Source organism: Gorilla gorilla, chromosome 16 (assembly GCF_029281585.2).
Source record: "Gorilla gorilla gorilla isolate KB3781 chromosome 16, NHGRI_mGorGor1-v2.1_pri, whole genome shotgun sequence".
In the NCBI taxonomy this organism is placed as follows: domain Eukaryota; kingdom Metazoa; phylum Chordata; class Mammalia; order Primates; family Hominidae; genus Gorilla; species Gorilla gorilla.
The window spans coordinates 92880267-92900105 of record NC_073240.2 but is presented as its reverse complement, the minus strand read 5'-3'; the positions used below and the strand labels follow the sequence as shown (position 1 = coordinate 92900105).

The window sequence follows — 19839 nt, the reverse complement described above, 5'->3', positions numbered from 1 at the left end:
AGATTCCATGGCAATCAGCATTAACCAGAAGATGCCTCTACAAGACCTGGTATAGGGAAATTCTTTCTGAGTGATCTCTTCTTGGTGCTACTTGGAAAAACAAAACAAAATATGACAAATACCAAACAATATAGATTTCCTTTTCTTTATGGATTCCCTGTTCTGTTTTCTTTGATCAGCCACCATTGATCTTCCTTATAAGTAAAAACACTCTAAGTGTGCTGATGAGGAGAGCTTTGGACTTCCCTTTGTATTTGGTTTAGTTTGGTACAATATCACTGTTGATTGTTTTTAAAGATGTAGTGGGCTATCGGGGTTGGGGGGAAGAATGGGGGAGTACAAAATTTCAGTTAGACAGGAGTAATAAGTTCAAGAGATTGATTATACAACATGTTGACTATGGTTACTCACATTGCATTATATTCTTGAAAAATGCCAGAAGAGCAGAGTTTAAGTGTTCTCACCATAAAAAAATAAGTATGTGAGGCAATACATATGTTAATTAGCTCAAGTTACTACTCCACAATGTGCACATATTTCAAAACATCATGTTGTGCCTGATATCTACAATGTTTGTAGATTAAAAAATAAATTAAAACAAAAATATGTAGCTGGATAGGTTGAGTGCCCACCAATTCACTGCAGGGCCTCAGACAGATGCCACCATATTTTTCAGACAACAGTCTTCACCAGAGACTTAGTGCAGGGTTTTACCAGCAAACGTGAATGATTGCTGTTGCCTTGATTATTAGAGAGACAGAGAGGATGATCCAGAGAGCATTAGCTAGACCCCCTAGGGAGTCTTCAGGATAGTTTTCTGCTTTTTCCAATAGTGAATCCTTACTCCTTTGTCTCTGTCTCTTTGTATCTCTCTCTCTCTCTCTCTCTCTCTCTCTCTCTCTCTCTCTCCTCTCTCTCTCTGTCTTTTTCTCTCTCCCTCTCTTTGTCTCTGTTCCTCTCTCAGAAATCAAGGTAGGGAGATTGACATCTGCTATGGGTTGAGTTGTGTTCTGTATATTGGAAGTTCTCATCCCTAGTACCTGAGAAAGTGATCTCATTTGGAAATAGGGTCATTGCAGATGTGATTACTTAAGATGAGGCCATTAGGGTAGTCCCTAATCCAATATAGTGTGTCCTTATAAAAGGAGAAATTTGGTCATGGAGACAGACTTGGATAGAGGAAATTTGTTGTAAAGAAACACAAGACCGCTATCTACAAGCCAGGGAGGGAGACCTGGAATGAATTCTTTCCTTATAACCCTCAGAAAGAGTTGAGCTGCCAATATCTTGATTTTGAACTTCTAGTCTCTAGGACTGCAAGATAATACATATCTCTTTTCTAAGCTATCCAGGTGTGGTACTTTGTTATGGCAACCCTAGCAAACGAATGAAGTGTATTTATGCTTTATATTCCTTGCTGCCTTTGTATCTCACAGGTGGTGGGAAGGGAAAGAGTTAAAGGAGCTAGCTCTCCTGAAAAGGACTTTTCTTCTGGGAGAGCAGTAAGTAGTTTGAATGCCAACTACTATTTTCCATATTAAATGAATGCATATTGTCTCTTGCTCCACAGCTCAATGAAGATTGAAGTTCATTTTTGAACCATGAGATCTAATTTCTGATTATCCCAAAGTATACACTTACAGCCTACCAGCCCCATGAAAATACTCCACTGAAAAGGAAAACAGTGATTCCACGGTCAAATAATCTTAGGAAACGCTGCATATTTTATATACATCATGGAAACTGAAGACTCTGAGAAGTCCTGTCTCAAAGAAACCTGCTCAGCTTTGTTTAATTCAGCATTTCCCAGTCACATTTAGGTCCAAGTCCAGGCTAAAGAGCCCCTTTCCCTGTGCTAACAGGACAAAGAGATGACCAGGACAGGAGGTTCACAGCAGACTATAAAGATGGAAATTTGGAAAGGGGAGGTGAACCCATTTCTCACATAAAAGTTTCATTTCATTTCAATAATTTTCCCAAAGAAGCAAGACTTGAGGATCCTGTGGGTAGATGGCTGTCTTCCAATATTCCTATCCTAAATGTTCCTTGATTAATAAACACATGATCTTCTCCCTGCATGGAGCCTGCTGAGCTCTGAACACTTAAATGGTATTTCTATCATCATCTTCACAGAGATAGTTCCTAAACTAAAGATTACAAAGTTTTTGGAACCCGAGTCAAGCCTTTTGCATCCCTCGGTTGGTTGAACATGCTGTGTCTAGGGGCTCTTTGGCAATCTGTTACAGAGAAATCCATTAAAATGCCAGTCAACTTGTCTCTTGGCTGAAGCGATCCATTGTGATGTGTCTGAGTTCTAGGGGAGGAATTCTTTAGTCTACACCTAAAAGAATTAAAGCATTGAGTTTGGAGTGTTGCCTCATGAAAGGTCAAAGGAATTTCTTTCCATATATGTGGCATCACACTATCACCTGCTAGAGATTTAGACCAGGAAATAGACAGACTGCAGCCCGCTGGTACCTTCATTTTTGGTCATTTTTCCTTTGATGCAGAGTAGTTCAAGGACCATGTCTTATATTTCCCCTTTGCCCTGATAGTGCTTACTTAACACACTGTTATAGCCAGTGTGCAGGCTCAAAATTACACAATCATAAGCTGCAAAGGTGATGTTTGAGAGAATCTATTGTGTGGGGGGGTCTGCTTATGGATGCTTAACACCATATTTGATATATTATTAGTTAGGTCTCCTTGACTCCATGACGAGTCATGCTATGAGTTACTTACTCTTAACCCCTGTGATTTCAGCTTGGTTCTTTAACATTCATTCTCCAAGCATTATACCACATGCTTCCACTGAAAAGATGAATGAGGCACAGACTCTTCCCTCATGAGGCTTGTTCCTTCAAGAAAAAGAAAAATGACCATACATTGCGCACGACACAGGTAAGTACAGGACATCGGTTGTGCAGTGAAGAAACCAATAACTAAGACATGGAGGGCTTAGGAGGCTTTTCAGGGGAAGTGACGCAATACCCAAGAAGAATCCTGAAGGATATATAGGATTTTCAATGCTAAGAAGAGGGGAAAGGCACTTCATGAGGAGAGGACTGTGTCAGTGAAGGCTTAAAAGCATGAAACCACATGGGGCAATGGAGGACCTGTGTGTCATCTGGGTGCCGCAGAGCCTAAACTACAAAGAAAACAGCATTCGTTGGGGGATAAGGGGTGATAAATAGTTTTTCACTTTGGCCATTTCTGCAAAGGCAACTGGTTAAAACATGAGTTTACCCCTCTATCTGTTGATAGGGCTGTTGCAGGTGTTAAGCCCCAATATACAATAAGCACTCTTCAGCTGTTTGTCACTATAGTTTTTATTAATTTTAAGAATTTCACTCATGAATTTTCTTAGACACTTCTTTAGGAAATAGGACTCTGAAACTGTCTGCCTGGATACTATTTTTTTTAAACCCTTGCCAACCTAAGTTCATTCTGTGTAAATGCTTTTATTTTCTTCCTTTAAAAGTACGTAAGCATCCAAACGGTGAAAGCATTTAAGCAAAACTATACTTTTGCCAAGATTGACGAATAGTGATTCAGGCAGGAGAGAGGTCTGATTAAAGCATCTCTCTGATCAGTCATTTGATTCCTAGGCTTGCATAAAGATGCATGTTTTTTAGCAAGAGAGGGGGAGAAATCACGAAACCATAGATGTATCAGTAAGTGCTGTAGTTATTCTCTAATGAGGAGGTGAATAAAGCCCAAGCTTTCGAGTCAGATCATCTCAAGTTCAAGCCCCAGCTCTGCCACTGATGAACTATGGGAGTTTGGACGAGTCACCTGACATCTCTGAGCTTCCTTGTCCTCATTGGTAAAATGAGGCTAAAGCTACTAGTGTTGTTCTGAGAATTAAATAAGATAATGCATCTAAAGCACCTAGCATTTGTCTAAAGGAATAACAGTTATTATCATCGGTAGTATTACAAAACTTGTCTCTGTCAATATGGAGTAAATTAAGCAGAATCTAGAGCTTTGGGGAAACAATATACCAAAACAAACAATATCTTGGAGAAACAATGGCAAAGGCCAGGAACAGGGTATGCCATTGTTAAAACCTGTCAGCCAATTAGTTTAGAGTCATCCTTTCTTGGGCATTTATTGAGCATCTACTACATGCTAGGTACTTTCTCAAATATTGGGGATGTAGAAATGAACAACAGGCAAAAATTACTGCTGTTGTAAATCTTACACTCTAGTGGAGGAAGAACAACAATAAAAACTTGAATTCAAGTAAAGCAAGTAGCATGCCAGATGGTGATAAGTAGTATGCTGAAAAATAAAGCAAAGACTGGCGAATGTGCATGCTGGAGTTTGGAGGAGGGTTTATCATTTTCCACAGGGTGGTTACTGCCAAAAAGCTCCCTGCGGAGGTGATTTGGAATTTGTACCATTCACAGAATATCCTGCATGGGACCCAAAATGGCACCTGCAGCTCAGAGCAGAAATTAGAAGCCAGAAGGTGGATTTAGGTGACACTTCAAGCAACTTCCTTATAAGCTGCTCAGCTGCTCTTTCCCATTAGAGTCTTCTTGTGTACTGGAGTCAGTTCCTTTAGAACAGGGCACTGTCATGCACAAGCAATAAATGCCACCCACACATGTCAGACTTGGAGAGGTCCCTGCTGCCACCTGGAGCCCACTTGGAGAGGGAGTGTTTGGTAATTGAGGGTAAGGCTGCATTGCAAGGGAGCTGCCAGCTACCCCAAGTCACCATTCTCCTGTTCCACAAAGTCCTGCGGAAGCAAGAGGTAGTATTCAGTGTGTCCTCACAATAGGAATGGGAGAGTAACAAGACTCATCTCTGGTGAGAATTTTTCCCCCCAGTGGAGCTCACCCTTTCTGGATGAAGATAAGACAAATGGTAATGCCAGGGAGGTGGCACTGTGGCCCCTTGCCTTTTGGGTTCATATGCAGAAGTGACTTCATCCAGTGAAAAAATGTCTTCATTCAAAACAGCTTTTTCTACTCAAGCTATTAAGAGATAAAATGTTCCTTCAAGCTGTGATCTCAATGGGGACAAAAATCTTAGCAGAAATCTCTTCTCCTGAAATGGATTAAATTTGGGCCATCAACAGGCCACACATTTCTTTTCTGTCTTCACTATGTGGAATTATCACTTATGATCTCCTACTAGGTGCCAAGTATAAACTGACACAGACGTCAACTAGGAATTCCTTTAACTACAAGTAGCGGAATACTGAGTTGCCAGTGATTTGAACGATAAATTCATTTAGTTATGTCACTGTAACTGTACAGCCCGGTGTGGGGCAGAGAAATGTTATCAAGAACACTGACTCTTGTAGATCTCTGCCCTGCCATCTTTAACCTGTTGGGTTTCTCAGTTCTTATGCTTTTTTGCCTCTTAGTCACTACGTCAATCAGCAGTCATGGGAGGAAGAAGGAAAATGGGCAGCCCCGGCATCATCTGTCCTTTTGATCAGGAAAGCAAACGTTTTCCTACAGGTACCCCAAGCAGACTTCTCCATATGTCTCATTGGCCAGAACTGGGGCCTCGTAGTCATTGATAGCTGTGAAGGAGGCTAAACTTTGGTTTAAAGTAGTGGGCTGCAAACCTGGATGAGCGTGGGAATCAGCTGGAAGATTTGTTAGAACACAGGTTGTTGGGTCTCTCCCCAGACATTCCAATTTGGTGGGTCTGGGGCAGGGCTGAGAATCTGCATTTCTAGCAAATTCCCTGGTGATGCTTCTGCTGCTATTCCAGGGACCCACTTTGAGAACCACTGGTTTAAAGGAACTCTTTTATATTTTAATGGATACTCTCCTAAGCAGACTCTACTTTGCTTTTCCCTGAATTTTTGCAGGACACTTACTTGTATTTTCTGCCTTTCATTGCATACATCACTGCCACGTCTACTTTCCTAATTCTGTCCCTGATCATATTGTGTCTTTACTCAAAAACTGTCAGGGGGTGCTTAGTATTCTCTGGAATCTGAGGCTTTTCATGATTTAATACCAATGTGCCTATGTTTCCAAATATTCAGTGTTAATAATCTATGTGTCATTTACATGTAGCCCTGAAAATATGACCTTGTGATGACTCAGTTGTATCAGACCAACTACCTTTCTGAGAATAATTATAAAAGCTGATTAAAATATAAAAAACCACTGTGTGAAAACATCACAAAGTAGCCAACACAGTCAGAACTTCAGAGGTCAAAATCCAAGAAAAAAAGGCGAAATGCATAGATAAATTCTTCCAACTATTTAAGGAATAAAGATCCCTAATGTGACACAAACTCTTCCAGAGAGTAGAAAAAGAGGGAGGAATTCATAACATAGTTTATGAAACCTGCATAACTTTGATATCAAGCCTAATAAGGGCACTATAAGAGAGGAAAATTATTGCCAATATCTCTAATGAACGTAGGTGAAAAATAATAAGTGAAAAAAACAAATTGAACCCATTAATATATATAAAGGGTAATACTCCACAACCAAGCAGGAATCCATGAATGCAAATATCTTAATATCTACCAACTTTACTCTTTAAGCCTTCATTTCCGCATCTAATAATGATTTTATCTATTTTATAAGTAGAACTGTTGTAAGGCTTAATTGAGATAATACATGGAAAGAGCCTAGTATATTCCTCAACACATAGGAAGTGTTCAATAAGATTGGCTAATAATGTTTTATTATTTCACATAAATGAGGTTCTACTATATAACATTGTGCTGCAAGATTATGTAGACTAACATTCAAGAGCAATCACAGCATGGTCCCAGCTACATTTTCCAATAGTTTCTTCAACTTTCCTCTTTGTAGTTTACACGAATTTTTCCTTGAACATGCACTGCTTCTTTTTTTTTTAATTGTCTTTTTTTTTTTTTTTAATTGAAGGTCCCTGGCTGGTCCTGCTTACATGAGTGGCTGTGACCAGGGGAATAGGGAGAGGAATCAGCCAGCATGGGAAGGAGTCATCTCACAACATTCTATTTATATGCAGAACCAAACAGACAAGCACAGAGTCACTATTGTGCTTAGAAGTTGGCAGCATGGGAAGGGGGAAACAGGTGGGGAGTGGGGATGTTGTTAAAAAAGCACAGCCCCCTCCTCAAACTGGGATGACTGGGGGAAATTGATCTGCTTCAACCCAAGAGGAATCAAGACCAAAAGTGGTTTGAGAAGGCCAGAACTGTCAGAGATGAAGGGAGGAGGAAACTCTAGTGGGTACAGGAGCTGTTTAGCAGACTCAGGGGCCCAGAAGATAAAAACCAGGTCCCTCTTTGTGCTCTCCTTGGTCTCCAGAGCTGCATCATAGAGGACATAGTGACAGTCCTTGTCTGGTTCCATCTTGAAAAGGTGGCATGGGGTCATCGACAGTCTGGCCCACATCACCCACCAAGATCTTGCGCCCTCCAGGATGACGTTCTTCCTGTCATCACTCAAGCAGAAGAGCACCTCCTCTTGCGCTTCTTCACCTCCTCTGGCATCAAAGACTTGCACCCCTTCATGTCATTAATCACCTTGTGATTCTGTCAGAGGCAACCACCCTGGAAGCCTTGTTTTTGGAAGTGAAAAGGAGATGGTAAGAAGAGCCAGGGAAGAGGAGAGCTGCTGCAGCTGCTGCTAGGATCTGACTACTGCACTGTTTTTGCTTGTTTTTGTTTTTCACGTAAGAGCATCCCACCAAGCTGTGAACACTTTCATCAAAAAGAAGGACCGCTTTTTTATTTAAAAGAGAACGGCCCAGTGATTGGATCAAGGTAGAAATGTAATAGATACTTGTTAAATAAGTAAATAAATACTCTTTTTGGGGCCTGGAATACCACCCAATGCCATCCTTTTCCTGTTAGCCCCTTCCCAATTCCCTAAAACAAGATAAGAGCTTTCTCTTTGAACCATCCTAGGATTTCCCTTCCATTTCTGTCATGGCACTTGTCACATTTCACCTTATATTTTTATTACTTAGGTAATTTCCTGACTTATACTCAGAATGAGGAGCAGGCTATAGAACAGTGATCACAACTACCTTCAAATAATAATATTTTACTCACACACAACATAAGAAACAGTATGCTTTCATTCTTCCCTATCTTTTATCATTATTGTCATGCATTTTACTTTTATTTATGTTACAAAACCTACTGTTTATTTTGTTTTAAACATTTTATGCAGTTAAGAAATAAAATTAAATTTTAAATAAATTAAATGAAAAGTATTTTCTATTTAAATACGTAGTTATCATTTTTGTGCTCCTTATTACTTTTAGATCCAAGTTGCCTTCCAGTATCATCATCTTTCAGCCCATAAAACTTCCTCTAACATTTATTTTAGTGCCATTCTGCTGGTGATAAATACTCTCTCTCTCTCTTTTTGGTTTGCAAATGTCTGTATTTTACCTTTATTTTTAAAGGATATTTTTTGCTAAATATAGAATTCGACATTGACTGTTTTCCTCAGCACTTTAAAGATAGTGTTCCATTATTTTCTGGTTTGTATAATTTCTAATGAAAATCTATAGTTTTCCTACCCTTGTTCTCCTCTAGGTAATGTATCAGGTTTTTTCTGGCTGTGTTTAATATTCTCTATCACTAGTTTTAGCCATTTGATCATGAGGTACCTTGGTATATCTTTCATTACAGTTATCCTGTTTGGAGATTATTGAGCTTCTTGCATCCGTGGATTTATTATTACTATTATTATTTTTTTTGAGATGGAGTCTCGCTCTGTCACTCAGGCTGGAGTGCAGTGGTGCAATCTCAGCTCACTGCAAGCTCTGCCTCCCAGGTTCACACCATTCTCCTGGCTCAGCCTCCCAAGTAGCTGGGATTACAGGCGCCTGCCACCACGCCCGGCTAATTTTTTGTATTTTTAGTAGAGACGGGGTTTCACCGTGTTAACCAGGATGGTCTTGATCTGCTGACCTCATGATCTACCCACCTCAGCCTCCCAAAGTGCTGGGATTACAGGCGTGAGCCACTGTGCCCAGCTGATTTATTATTTTTTAAATCAAATGTGAAAAACTTTCAACCATTATATCTTCTTATATTTCCCCCCAATATCTATCTTTTCTCCTCCTGAGTATGTGTATGTTAAGGACTTGATATTGTCCCATAGGTTACCAAGTCTCTGCTCAGTGTTTAAGCCTTTTTTTTCCTATATGTGCTTCTGTTCAGACAGTTTCTGTTATACCTGCAAATTCACTGACTGGTCTTTTCTTCTGTAATCTCACTGTTTTCGTTGCAGGTATTGTCTTTTTCTGGTCAAAACTTTTATTTGGTCGTGTTTTATAGTTTCCTTTTCTCTACTGAGATTCTCTATTTGTTCCTTCCCTTATTACATCCATATTTTCTTTCAAATTCCTGAACATGTTTAAAATACCTATTTTAAAGTCCTTGTTTGCTAGTTCCATTGTCTGTCATTTGGGTCTGTTTCTGTTAACTGATTTTTCTCTTGATTGTAAATCACACATGCTTTCTTCTTCGCAAGTCTAGTAATTTTCTGTTTTATGCCAGACATTATGAATGCTACATTGATGAGTATCTGCATTCTGTTGTCTTAGTAATAGTCTGTGTCTTGTCTCATAGGCAGATAATTTACTTAGAGAGTAGCTTTTTCAAGGCTTGTTTTTAAGCATTGTTAAGGTGAGTTGAGCACTAGCATAGCCTTTAGCTTAGGATAAATTAGCCCTACTCCTAAAGCCTGGCTTTGCTGAGACTTCTACTGAATGCTGGAGGTTTTCAAAACATTTATTCACCCTAGCTCTTTGGAACTTAAATGTCTACCATTCCTGTGAAAGCTCCAGTAGTGGCTAGGGTCACTGTTTTCCATTAGTTATATTTTCTTCTTAGTTCCTTGCCTTGTCTCATGGAGTCTTGCACTGTATATGCACAGTTTATTATTCGGCTAAAGACTTAGGGGCATTGCCAGATAGTTTTTGGAGCTTTTTCTCTGCACAGCTCCTTTCTCTTTGATACCCTGCCCTACAAATTCTTGCTGTCTCAGTAGCCCCAAATTCTGATCTCTGTCTCCTGAGTCAATGAGATTACTGCATTGTATTTGGGGCTCCTCTTCTCAAAGTCTTAGTATGGAAAATACCTCTAGGCAAAAATTCAAGGTGATAAAGGGGATTGCTTCACATTTTTTTTTCCCTCAAAGATCAGAGTCCTGTGTTGTCTATTATTTAACATCTGGAAAGAGTTATTTTTATTATTTTATTCAATATTCTAGTTGTTTATGGTAGAGAGCTAATCCAGCACAAGTCACTAAATCACTGACAGAAATAGAGGTTATGGCATGCATTTTTAAAAGGCCATTCTGGCTGCTAGGTGAAGAATGGAAAAAAATATATATGAAAAGAGAAAATGAGTTGGCCAGGTAAGAGACTGCTGCAGCAATCCAGGTAAGAAATGATGAAGGTGTAGGCTATAGAAATTGAATTTTAATAAAGAGTTTATGAAATGGAGACTTGGCCATAAATATTCTTACTCTGATTTCTTGGTTGTTTCTTTCACTTTGTATTCACAAACTTGAGCAATTTTTTGAAATTCTAAGAAGAAAATTTGAGAGATAACACATATGTTTAGTTTTATTCACATGAATATCATCTGTCTGTACACACATCAGCTGATTTTCAAGTGGACACTCAGAGATAAAATTTTCATTTTCATGAAATCTTTGGACAAATACAGTGAATGACATTTTGAAAACTGATTTCATCAACAACAATTGTAGCTATCTTCTTTTCTCTAAAACATCTTAGTATATACTAGTGTATAAGAAACAATTATTAATAGTGTGTCAAAAAAGAATTTTAATCTTCCTTTGAACTTCATCTAGAGTACATAATCACTAAGTTTATATGTTTTGTTAAATCTACTGTGTGCATGACCCTGTAGTAGGCGTTGTAGGAAGGTATGAATCAAAAGAAAAGGGATTGCTTCTGACTTGGAATAATTATACCATAATAAAAAAGACAGGATAGGCTCAAATTAACAGGAAGAAACTATGGTGGTTCTGGTTTATATTCAAGGTTGAAAATCACTGGACTATGCAAAAGGAGAAAGTAACAGAAAGCTGATAACAAGAGTCTCGGTGTCTGTGTCTAAACCAAAAAATTTAGTCAAGCATAACATTCCCTGGGAATGGGTAAAGCAAGAATCAGTAGGCTCCCTGGGCTTCCAGAGCCTTTAATGGGGCAGACTGGTCACGTTAAGGTCAAGGCTCTGTATGGGTTGGGGTCCCATCAGGAAAGAGAAACACATTCAAATGGTGTAAGCTTAAAAGAGTTTACAGATGTGGGCAGGGGATAGGGAGATTTTAAAGGATGACGTGATATCTAGGGTGATGGTTGGGTCTTGTTACCATCCCTAGACTTGGAAAGGTAAGGGGGAGAGCAGTTACTGTGACAGAGAGGACTCCATGGAAACGGCCGCCTCTCAGAGCTGTCACCTTCACCTGAGGGAAGCAGTCAGCCAATGACAACCCTAGGAAGTGAGCAGGGGAACTGAACACCCTAGTCTCTCTCTCCTCCCTCCCTTCATCCAATCTCCTGTCAGTGTGCCCTCTTGGTCAGGCCTACTCAGGAGCCAGAGGGGAAGGGAGCCCATGCATGCAGTCCATGTGGATCGGCCTCCTAAAGCCCAGTGCAGCATGAAGAAGTGTAGACAGTAGACCTGAGAGGCAAGTACAAAATACCCAGCACAAGTCCTTTCCAACAGCCAGAACTAAGAGTCCCCCAAAGTCAGAGACAATGCGACTCCTTCACCCTCCAGGAAGGATCTTGAATACTGAAGGTGTTTGAGTGGAGAGAAAGTTGAGTCCACATAGTCTCCAAGCACTGTATGGTAGTCATAACAGAGAGAACACTTACAAAGCAGCCCGGTGTGTTCTCTCATGTCCCAGCCACCCTGCTCCAGGGAGGCTACACCATGGAAAGAGGCTGGAATTTCAAAAAGCCAGTTGAAAGCAAGAAAAATGTCATTAAGCATCTTTCAAAAGATGCCAGAGTGAGATGCCAAGCACTCTGTAGACTCCCCAGAGTCTATAATGGCCAAAGGAAGGCTATTTCTCCATTTCAGGAAAATGCAACAAGAACAGAAATAGCAAGTCAAGCATCTGCAATAACAGGAGAAATAGCAAATGCCAGGAGTGGAAGAAGTCAGTCATGGCCTGTTAGAGTACAGGGGAGACATACCTTCTCTTAGATCTGCTCTTTCGATTGCAAGTAATAGAAGCTCAATAAGAATGGATTAACTCAAAAAGGGAGACTTTTCGAATCAAAGGAATGCTGTATAGCTCATGGAAACTGAGGGTGTGAACTGCAGCAGGGCTTGTGAGCAGGGGCAGGAACACATTTGGAATCAAGAAAGTTGCTCTGTCCATTGTCCTTCTCCAGCATGACAAGCTCCAGCTCTCTGCTTCCTCTCTGCACTTGCGGAACAACCTTCTCTTTCTGCAGACAGGATCCTCCACTCCTGTGGGCATATGATGGAATTTAGGAGCCCCAGAAATTTTTGATATACCTGTTGTTATGGGTTGAATTGTGTCAACCCAAAAATATATGTTGAAGCCCTAACCCCAAATGTCTCAGATGTGACCTTTTTTAGAAATAAGTTTGTCGCAGATGTAATTATGTAAGATGAGGTCATGCTGAAATAGGGTACACCCTTCATCCATTGTAAGAGAAGAGACTCTGACCTCCAGGCCATGTGGTGATAGATGTGGAGAGGGAGTGATGCTCTTACAAGCCAGGGAACGCTAAGGATTGCCAGCAAAAGCCAGAAGCTAAAAGAGGCAAGAAACGAACTTCTCCTTCAGCTTCCAGAGAGAGCAAGACCTTGCTGACATACTGATTTTGAATTTCTAGCTTTTGCAAGTGTGATAGGATAAATCTCTGTTTTAAACCACTCAGTCTGTAGTCCTTTGTTATGATAGCCCTGGGAAATGACTGTGCCAATCTGCAGAGTTTTCATCTGAGTCGGGAATAAGACAATGTCATCAACCCAGTCTGGGTTAGGTCTATATAGGCAATGGCAATATTTCTTCAAGGGTGGTTTCCAGAACAGCAGCACCAGCAACTCCTGCGAATTGCCAGAAATGCAAATTCTCAGCCCTATTTTAGTCTTATTGAAACAGAGACTCTGGAGGTGGAACCAAGGAATCTGTTATCAGAAGCCCTCCAGATGATTCCAGTGCATCCTCAGGTTTAAGATCCTCTAAGCAATGGTAAGATGACAGGGTATGTTGGTTGTAGGAGTATGGGGAGCAGGCCATAGAGTATAGCCATGGCTTCAGTAGCCCATTTCCATGAGTGGGTAAAGTTCAGAGAGTTCTCAAAGAAGGAAGTTGGGGAGGGAGGAAATCCCAGAAGTTGCCTATTATTCTTCCCTCTTGGATCTTAAGAGAGGCAGCTGAGATTTTAACCATTCCACAATGAAGATGATATCAGATAGCTAATATTTTGTTACTGGCATTATAAAACCATTATATTTCAGGGCTGGTCTGGACTAAGACAACATAGATGACAAATAATAAGGTGAGATAATTACAGAAATAGTGCTGAAACTGTATATAAGTGCTGCTCTACTATACTTGTTCTCAAACTTGGCAGCATATTGGAATCATCTGAATCACCTGGGAGGCTTTAACAACATACTGACACCAGGGTCTCATGCAGCAATTCTCAGTCAATTGGTCCAGGATGCAACTTGGGCATTAGGATTTGTAAAAGCTCTTCGGGTGATTCCAGTGTGCAGTTCAGTTTCAGAACTACTAGGCCAAAAATGTACCATCTTGGCTGTGAGCTGTAAGTATTTTTTGACAGTGGTAAGGATATGATTTGCTCCACATGAGTTTTCTGAGCAGAAGAAATAACAGGAAGGATTTAGCTTAGAACTGCTATGCTGTTTGCTTTGATAAAGCAGAGAGTGCAGTTACAACTGTTATAGGAGGTGGAGTTCAGTTAAGTTCAATAAACATTCACTGAGCTTTCTGTGGCAAACACTCTGCCAGGTGATAAGGGTACCGTGCTGGACAAAAGGTCCTGCGTTCAGCTCCCTCTCTGGGGCAGGAATCAGATACACGGTATGATCTGGAATTTGGTGTCATCTACACATTGATGGTTCTCAGTGCTGGTGCTCGAGAACATTGGCGAGATTGATCAGTTGCCAGTTTGCCACAAGGAATATGTTACAAATCATAGCTATAGCATAAAAGTTTGCCAACAACTGACTTTAGGTAAATAAATTATGGTGTACTTAAAGCTATGCCAAAAATCGTGTCACTTGCTCTCACTTAAATTCCAGCAATTGATGAAAGTTAGAGGTAGAGTTATGGCTGGAAATTGTTCATAAGTCACCAAAGATAATCTACACAATCCTAAATTTACATATGAAAGCACCAATCACATCTGCTGTTTGACCAATGTTATCAATAAAGTCAGTTTTTTCAGCAAAATGTGGATCAGTTTGTCTTTCAGGCATAACTGTCATGTATGTGAAGGGGATAGCTGACATATATGTGAGTAGCTTTAGGGCCACTCATGTATGTGGAAGGGACCTATCAATTTTAAAAACACTTTGCTATTGCTTTTCTCAAAGAGTGCTGTGATAAAACAGGGGAAAGTTGGCTGGACAGAGTTAAAGCCAGTCATTCCATGTGGTCAAGTAGCACCCAAATGTTCTATGAAAGCAGGACCTCAACTCTGTGTTCCTAGCAGAGACCAGCACAGGAGGCCCTGCCTTGCACATAGCAGGTGATCAACAAATGGTTAGATATTTGCTGGGTAATCCAACGTCATAGGATTGCCATCATTGTAGTGTATTAGGGCCCTAGTGACTGGAAACAACAGAAACCCTCCTGAACTGGTGCAAGCACAGCTCAGAAGTGCCATTAAACTACTATCTCTGTCCTTAGGCTCTGCAGTTCTCTCTGTTGGCTTCGAATTCCACCAGCTGCTCTAGGCTTACATTCGACTCCTTTAGCACCCCAGTGGAAAAGGAAGTATTGTTGGCTACAGCAATATCTTGGGGGATCGATTCAGTTTGGCCTGGTTCGGGTCACATGCCCAGTGGATTACACTTATTTCACGAGCCAAGCCGTATAACCCACCCATGAAGTTAGAGTTGGGCTCAGGCAATTTGTCTGGGAGTAAGGGAGGAATAGTTCCTTAGCAGAAATATCAGGTTGCTATATCTAACTTTACAAGTAGGTATTATTTGAAGTAGATATTATTTGAAGAAATGAATGCTCATAGCAAGTGACAGAAACCAACTTGGACTCAGTCTGCTTGATTCTGCAGCTTGGTCTCAAGAATGGAGGACCCATGAGGCTCAGGAAACTTAAGCTTTAGGGCCACTCATAGATGTGGAAGGGCCCTATCAATTTAAAAAATACTTTGATGTTACTTTTCTCAAAGAATGCTGTGATAATTATATAAGCTCCAGGTCCTTCCAAAACCTGAATTTGATTCTTGTTTATCTTCTTTCTCCTGCCTGGATGTCCCTCTCTGCCTGCCATACAAGGCTGCTGAAGGAAATACTTTCCCCAAATTCAGATGCTTCAACTAATTCTGAATCAAAACTTTTTCTGGCTTTCCCAGTAAAACATGATTATTCCCTACTCACGGCACCATCTTTGAAGATCTGGGCCACCTGTCACAGGCTCCCTGGTGTTGCTCTAGTTCTTTGTGTGCCTATCTTATCTTTCCTACTAAAATGCAAGTCACTTTCAGGGTGGCTTAGTCATTTTCACAGCCTCCATGGCAGTAAGTATGTTGCTTACCAGAGTATATGCATCTGAATGCATGCATGTTGGATGGGTGGAAAAAAGATCAAGGCATGCCAAGAGCTTCCTTGTCAGGTCATCTTGGAATTCCTGGCTTTTTTTCTTCATTTGAGGCAACTCTTTGGTTTTCCAAAACTACGAAATTAGTTACGCAATACCAATGAATGTGGAGGATTTTCTAAGTAGAGCCTTTGAAAGATAAAGGTGTGAAATATATTACAAACCAGATATTCTCTTAGCTTTCCAGAGGTCATAAAGCATGCATTAAAGGAGTTGCTAGAAATTCTGTCTTATATAATTTCCCTGTGTTTCTTTCCTCTGGGACACTTTCACCACTTATTTGAATGCTTAAGAGGTGGTTAGGTTGCTGTCAAGCATTTACTGGTAAATATTTAATCAGTAAAAGCCTTCTTCAAGTCTCTCTAATGGTGTATGTACCAAATAATACAAGAAATAATAGACTTCTCTCAAATGTACCCTGGACTACCTATAGAAAATGCCCAACTCCTCTGCAGAAGCAAAAATGCTATTTTCTAAACATGATAACTTGACTATTCTGTTTTGTATTAGATAAATCTCTAAGCACTGTGGTCTTCTAATTACTTTTAAGTGCAATTCATTTTTTACCTATGGAAAATGTAATACACCCTCATTATGGAAAACACACAAAAATATATGCTAGGGAAAAATATTTTCTTTTGTAGATTTCTGAAATATTTCAACCAAGGTTTTTCGTGCATTGGTGGGGCATCATTAATTTTCTTCTCATGGTATATCTCTGTGTGCCCCCACGGAGACCTTAAATGCTATTTTAGAACAATCGGAGAGGAACCATCACTTCTCCAACTGGTATAAACAGCCTTACCAATCTGTTAATGAACAAGATTAAGATGAAACAAGCAGGCTAGAGAAATAGGTGTGCATATGTCAAGGAAGAGGAATCTGAGCTCGGTGGGGCAGGACTGCAGGTGACCTGATTTGTATACAGTCTAGTTACATTTCAGTTTCAATGAGCAGAGCATAGTCTGAAAACATCTTATTGTTAGGCTTTTGGAATTTTTGTGATTGTTGTTAGTTTTCTCCAGTAAAAGTTGCTTTTGGGAAACTAAATTCTTCTGATCAAACTATGAAGGAAAGGGGAGTTTTTATACTGGGTCCAGGTCCAAGGAGGAATCGGGGTGTCTTTTGAGGCCAGGTTGGTGTTTATGGAGCCTGGATCAACTCTTGGGAGGGTGGGGAGCCGAGTATGGGTCTTCAAAAGTGATTGTTTCCCACTGAGCATTCCCTCACCTGCTCTGCATCGGTCCGCAAAGACCTCTGCCATCTCACAGACTCACCCTCAGAGACCTCTGCCATCTCACAGACAGGCCCTCAGAGACCTCTGCCATCACTAGCACCACCTGGATACCACCCACCTCTCCAGCCTCAACCCCGACAAGAACCAAGCCCAGACTGAAAAGCCATCTTGATATGGCCACTTCCCCCAAACTCAGCATGACAGATCCTCTCTTACTAACACCCTTATTTCTATTAAAGGGACAACCAGTCTCCTAATGTCCTAGTCCATAATTGAAGTCATTTTTAAATTTGTTATTTAAAAATCTATTTATTTATTTATTTAAACCCCCATATTGAAATACGACTGACATACAAAAAGCTGCCCATATTTAATATATACATCTCAATGAGTTTGGGATGACTATGCTACCAACACGGCTGTAAATACATCCATCACTTCCCAAAGTTTTCTCCCACTCCCTTTATTAGTATTGTTGTTGTTCTTGTTGTTTTTTAGTAAGAACATTTAGCATAAGATCTAACCTCTTATCAATCTGAAGTATGTAGTATAGAATTGCCAGCTATAGATGCTATGCTATATATATAGTAGATCTCCAGAATTTACCTCACACAACTAAAATGTTGCACCCTTTAACCATTACCTCCCCGTTTCCCCCTCCCTCAAGCATCTAGTAACCACCATTCTACTCTCTGCTTCTATGAGTTTGACTTTTTTAGGTTCCACATATAAGTGAGATCATGCAATGTTTGTCTTTATAAATCCGGTTTATTTCAATTAGCATAATGTCCTCCAGGTTCATCCATGCAGTCATTTCTGGACCCTCCCTGTCATTTGCCTTCTACCACCGCACGTCTTCCCCAAAATAATTGCCAGGTCCTATTAGTTAGTCCTTGTCATTCCTTTTAAGTCTTTTGTTTTCCTACTGCATATATTATCATGTCTTCCTCAAGAAGAGGATCATCTTTAATTACCTGCTTACTAGTTCTATCACCAATATAAAAAGTCTCCATATGCACTCTGTTCTATCCATTTTCTCTTGCTATGTCCTTAACATTTTTATTTAAAAGCTTTCTGACTGCCATCACTACTTAGCCTCAGACCTATTAGTTAAGGTTCTTGCTGTCTTCACCATGTTCTGCATTTTCTAGCCTGAGATCTGGCAGCCCACTCTGCCTGCCTCCCACTCCCCTTGTTTCCCAAACTCTCTCAGACCCTCTGAAACTGCTGCCAGAGCCAGGACAAGGGTGAGGGAAGCATGCACAATTTAAGTAGGTGCCAAAAAAAAAAAATTCGGTAATCAAGATAAATACTATTTTAACGTACTATGTTTTAAAAAATGAAAATTAATGTAAAATACATCAAAATGAGCAAAATATCTACATTTTAAATAAAGACAGGATCCGACCTGCAGTAGCATGACTTGGTCTTGGTGGGCTCACCCTCATCCCGATCCTGTTGAATCCTGGCTGTTACTCCATTACCAATGATGTCACCTCACTTTCAATTTCTCTAGACATTTCCTTCACCTTCCAGCGAACCTATGAAGCCACTGTTTATCTGCTCTCCATTCATCTCCATGGTGGTGATTTATTCTCTAATGTGCCACATCCCTCGTGGTCATAAAGTAGCCTTAACCAGAGCTATTCCACAGCTGGGAGGTGGAGGTTAGCAGGTAGAGAGCTATGGGGTGAGGCTGGCAAGCTGGAAGTCTCCTGTTCTGATACTGCCAGGTTGAGACTGGCAGACAGGAAACCATCTATAATCACGTGCTAGAAAAACTTGTGGGGAAGCTGCCCATGGGACATGCTGTTGAACTCATTGAGAAACTGCAGCATCAGTAGGACTCACTGAAGAGCCACCAGGAAGCCACCTGGAGGCGGGGGCTGCTGCTGTACATGCTGGGAAACTGACTGAGACATCCATGGAACTTGCTAAGAAGTTACCCTTCAGGTTGCCTCTGAAACTTTCTGGACATGAGCGCCACTGATACTAGTATCTCTCATACCAGAGGAGTACTATAGGATCAAGAAACAGAAATCTCACTGCAACCAGGAACAAGCCCTTTCCTTCTTCAGTGTCCGTCCTGCAGCCTCTACTAGCAAAAGAAAATGTTTACAGGATCCATCTCCAGCATCTCAAGCCGGCCAGTGGAGGGTAGATTAGGAGTTGAGAGGCAAGAAGTTGATAACTGGCATCCCATCCGTGCTTAAAACTCTTCTGCTTCTCTTTTTTACTGCTCCCAGGTTAAAGTCTAACGTGTTATAGATGCTATTGTTGAATGAATTTATAAATGAATAAACACCTGGGCTCTGGCATTAACCTGTGGTTGTCATCAGTGTTCACTAAATATTTGTGGCTCTCTCCCTTTGAGGCAATAGCAGGATTGAACTTCTTGATCCCTTTGTATCAGGGTTGAGCTACATGCCTAGTTCTGGCCAATGAGTCCTGAGTGAAAGTGAAGTGAATCTGGAGGCGTGTTGGTAAAAGTTTAACTACTAGGTATCTTTTTTTGGTGGGGAGGAGTGAGAGGAAGAGGGAACCATGATTTGTACTGCTTGCCAGTTTCTGTCGTGTAAATATTCCCAGCCTGGCTGATTTAGAACTATCAACACGACAGACTTGGCTGTGGAGTTGGGAAGAGGCGCACACAATTGGCTTTTGTGAGCTGGCATAAGCTGGCCCCACCACACCACTGTGTGTTGCTTCATGCCAAGGCATTTAATTGCTGGTGTGATACCCCTTAGAGCTTTCTTTCCCTTTGTCATGGTAATCATC

General features: G+C 40.7%; 1 pseudogene; it reads right to left on the bottom strand.

Moving 5' to 3' along the window:
* Nucleotides 1-7067: 7067 nt before the first annotated feature.
* LOC129526901 (cofilin-1-like) lies at nt 7068-17120 on the bottom strand (annotated as a pseudogene).
* Between the last annotated feature and the right edge of the window lie 2719 nt (nt 17121-19839).